We start from the raw sequence: 5,098 nt of genomic DNA, 5'->3' as shown, positions 1-5,098 counted from the left end.
AAATGTTGTGGGTCGGGGTAATCCAACGAGGAGGTTGTGGACACCCGTTATCTGTTTGATTATATGTTTGTGTGGTGGTACTTTGGGGGAACTCACTAAACTTTGGCTTACAGTTTCAGTTACCAGTTTCAGGTACTTTCGAGGATCGTGGGAAGGCGGATGCGTGATCGTACACAACTTCCTCTTTTTATGTATTCAGGTCTTGGGAAAAATCTGATTTGAAATAATTCTTTTGAAACCATGTCTCTTTCTTTGTAAACAATATTCATTTATGGTTGGTTTTGGATTAAATTTATGGTGATTTTATTTTGTGAGTGTTACATGTTCACATTCATGTTCTGTATTAAAGAATACTTTCTCATAATGTTATTTATGAAGTAAATGTATAATCATTCGTTAGATTGATAGTTTTAATCATAACACCTAAATAATCAAATGATATTTGATTGAAACTTATCTATGTCATAATCATCATGACTATATAAATATGAAACACATATACCAACTTCAAAAATATGGATTTTTTTAAGGAAAATGAGCTTGATTCATTTGATATATGTGAATCTTATTTATATGTGAAGATTATTCTCAAGTGTATTTATCTATTAGTAGTTAAAAAACAAAAATCTTGACAAAGAATTATTGTAACACCAGTCAAAATAGATCAATAACAATCACATGTGATTATGCCAATCATGTAATGTGATTTTGTTAAACTAGTAATGTGATAAACTTAATATCTAGTTCATGATAAATTCTAATACAAATATGAACTTTCATACATACTTTATGATACAACTCAAAGTATACGTCCATACGATTCCAAAAATATAGAGAGCATCAAAATCTGACTTCGCATGAAGAAGTTATGATAAACCCTAACACTATAAATCCATATAATAAGAGGAATTTAAAATAGACTTAGAATTAGCTATTGGAGTCTAAAATAGAGTTGTAGTACTCGTAAATACCTACGCGTGGATATAAAGAACGTCAAAAACGAAGTTCGTATGAAAAAGTTACGACCTTCCAAAGATACAACTATCTGAGAGCGTGACACGTGTCAGAAACCCTGATCTGACTGAGCTCACGACGTGAGGAGTCAAAACGCCACATTTCGAAGCTAGAAGACACATGGCAAGTCTACGAAGTGATAAGTCAAAAGCTCACGACGTGAGCAAGGATTTCTCACGTCGTGAGGAGTCAAACGGACACCATCAGAAGCTAGGGACCAAATGGCGGGTCTATGAAGTGAGCAGGATCGAGCTCATGACGTGAGCATGCTTGTTTCACATCGCGAGGGGCCTAAAATCAGCCTATAAATAGCCATTCCAAAGTTCCTTACACCTAATCTCTTCTTTCTCTCTCGTTTGTGGAGGCCATTTCGCATTCCGAGCCCGACGATCTCGAACCACTGACCGTTTCTAGTTAGATTACATAAAATCACGCTACTAGGGTGAGTTTCACGGCCCCACTTTTAAATGTTTTCGAGGGAAAACACATGCTAAATATTGTATTTAAGTTAATATTATGTTTATATGATAGTATATTTGTATCAACATAGATAGTTATATTAACTGGGATATAGTTGTTTTAAATCTGATATTTTGAAAAGATACAACTATCATAAACTTGTTAGCATAATATTATATTAATGTAGACCCTGAGTTATACTTGGGAGTTCTATATATATGTTATGTGCGATATAGTTTCAGAGTTATACTCGGAAGTTCTATATACTAATTACTAAGTATGTTGTTACTGTTGGTTTTATGTCAAGATAAAACCTATTATGCTATTAATATAACCCTGAAGGTATATTTAGGAGTTATATATATATACTTGTTAAGTATGTTGTTATTGTTGTTTTTATGTCAAGATAAAACCTGGCTTTAACTCAAATTATAGTTGTTGTACTGCCTAAGTATTATAAATACTAGGAGTAATGCTCAAATCATAGTTTAATAACTTAGGGTTTTAGACGCGAATATGCTTTCACTACCAAAACTAACGGAACTCGACAAGTCTACATGAGCTACCTTATTCATCAACTAAGATTGGAAATCTTAGGGAAAATCGTCTGAGTTGTAACCGTTAATCCTGTCTGAGCGAGGAAGTCGTGTATGAATAAGATACGGGTTGACAACCCCACCCGTGGTTGTTAGCTACAACCAACACTTAGCGGGCGACGAACTTACCTAAACTACTACATTCTGACGTCGATGAAGCGTGCAGAAACTACTACAAGGTGTGATCCTTGTAACAATAACCAGAGGTTTGAAACTAAGTCATACAGCCGCAGTTACAGACTCATGGTAACAAATTGTTAGAAGCGTTATACTTTGTCGTTATACAAGTATTAATGTTAAGTATAAGTTTCCTAAACACTTATACTCTATGTACAAGAAACTGGTTGGTATACTACTTGTATATTAGGTAGAACTCTATACCTAGCCTACATACTCATACATAATTGAAATAAGATTTATATGTAGCCGTTTTTACTCGTTTATAATTGAAATAAGATTTATACGTAGCAACCTTCGTTTGTATGGAATTACAAACACCTATATGCATAGTATATGAAACTTAGCCTACATACTAAGTAAACCACTATACCTAGGATCTATATATACTATATAGAAACAAGTATGAGTCAGAATAATATTTTCAAACTATGTTCTATACTTTTTGAACTCGGAAAGAGTACTATTTTTACTCAGAGTCCAAACTTGTGAACTCACCAACTTTATGTTGACGTATTTTCAAAATGCATGTGTTTTCAGGAACTTGATAAGCTGGAATAATATAACTTTCTATTATCAATAAAGGTACGTAGTTTACAATAATATTTTGTACTGTTCAATATATATTTGATAACTATGATACAAGGAATGGAGTTACACCGTCCGGTGTTTCCGCCGCCGGATGGGGGTGTGAAAATTATATATATGTGATGTGTGTAATTTTTTCAATCCATGAATAAATTTGGTGATAGATACTTAATCAATTTCACTGGTAACTTTTATTCGTTATTGTTGAAAATTTTGATTTGCTCAAATTGTTTCACAGTGAAGATTGAAATACAACTTAATGAGTCCGCCATTAACCCTTCGTTGTGATAAAGAAAATGAGTTTTGCAAACTAAGTCTTCTTGGAACATCTTGAGAGTTGTGGAATCGATTCACAATTCATTCCGTTAAAAACACTCACTCGTCATTAGTATGTGTCTTGTAGCACAAGATCACCTGGTCACTTGGATATGTCTTTTGATATTTGAGGTAGCCTTCATATTCTCTAATGGGATAAGGTCGCTTGGCCACTAGATGAATGTCAATCGTACATGTTTTTGAATAGGATGAAATAGACCTTGTAGTATGTTATATGATGTTTTAAAAGAACTATTTACTTTATAAAATTTTGGAATTATGCTTACTGCAATATATATATATATATATATATATATATATATATATATATATATATTTCCAACCAAACAAGTGGATTAAATACTTTCACTATACTAAGGATGTAATGGTTTATCCTTTTGTAAAAGGTATGGAGTTATAGAGCTTATGTTAGGCAATAAGCTTAACCACTCTAGCATATACTAACTGCATTTATATAGATTATCCTAAATGATTATTTAAGACGGAGTTTCTACTAACCCCACTAATTGTCATCCCATAAGACAAGTACTTAGAAAGTTCTTTTAAATGGGATCAATTTGGAACTTTGAGAGCTAAAAATCCATAAACTAAATGCATCATAGTTTGGAACTAGCAAGTTTTCAATTGTTGCTGAATATGCTCAATAGTTGATCAGAAACTAATGAAAAACATATAAATGCATTCATATATGATTATCAAGTGTGAGCTTGATTAATCTTCCTCGATATAGATTGACTATAAAGAGTAAGTGAGTTTTTAGTTACATAATTGAAAATCTTTCCAAGATTTATGCTAACATCTCAAAGTAAGAATCTTCTTTCTTATAAGATAATTACATAAATGTGATTAATTATAAATCAAGAAGACTCTTATGTTTTCTACAAATCTAGTGGGAGCACAGTAACATTCCTAGTCTTATATGTAGTCGACGTACTAATTCTTGGAAAAAAGATCTATATAGATAAATCATGGCAACTTAAAGGATTAAGTAAAATTGCATTAATTGTCAAGGATCTTAAAGAACTTAAGATAAAAGACTTTGAGAGAGTCATCTTGTCAAATACCACATGACATGATTTTGAGCACTCCTTGAAATCCTAGTACAATGTTTTTGAACTAGATATTATGATTGTATTCCATATGCTGCTGCAATTGGATTAATCATATATGTCATGATTATGCATGCAAGCTAGATAATCTGTATGATTGGAGCATGTCGAATGATACCAGTATAATCCAAGAACAAGTCATGGTGTAACTTATAGGAACATTCTAAAGTGCCTGCAAGAACTAAATAATTATTCATAATCTGCAGAGTATTTTGAAGGAAAACTATGTTTAAAGTTGTTAGATATGTGCTAAACTTTCAAATAAATTGAGATGACTCTCAGTCACAATCGGACGTGTCCTTATTATGAATAAAGAGAAAGTTACTTGGATAGTTTTTCCATGTAAATTTTAATTAAAGTTACACATTAGAGTTAAAGTACATTGTGGTTTGGAGAACCACATACAAATATGATTAATGTATGAGTAACCCCATTCGCAAGTATTGGTATCTAAGTTATATTTAAGCATTTAATTCATTCTCAGTAGTTTTCTTTATATATGAGTTATATATATAAAACTGAAAATGTTTGTATTCGCAAAGTTTATACAAATCAAGTTTGTCAAATCTACTTAACAAAGCTCCTTCATTAGCTAAAGCATGAAAGTTAAGTTGGTGCTATAGGGCCTTGTTGATATAAGTAGATGTATGTGATTGAAATTTAGTATTTGGATATTGGAACAATACGAGAAACATTTATTGTAATGATTTGAGATATCAGATATGAGTCTCTCATTGAATAATTATTGTGTTATATATAAGGGTGGAGTTGGTAGGTACCAATTCGGTTTTTCACTAAACCGTGTGTCGTACCAATTAT

Source organism: Lactuca sativa, chromosome 5 (assembly GCF_002870075.4).
Source record: "Lactuca sativa cultivar Salinas chromosome 5, Lsat_Salinas_v11, whole genome shotgun sequence".
Classification (NCBI taxonomy): Eukaryota; Viridiplantae; Streptophyta; class Magnoliopsida; order Asterales; family Asteraceae; genus Lactuca; species Lactuca sativa.
This window is presented reverse-complemented; position numbering follows the sequence as displayed.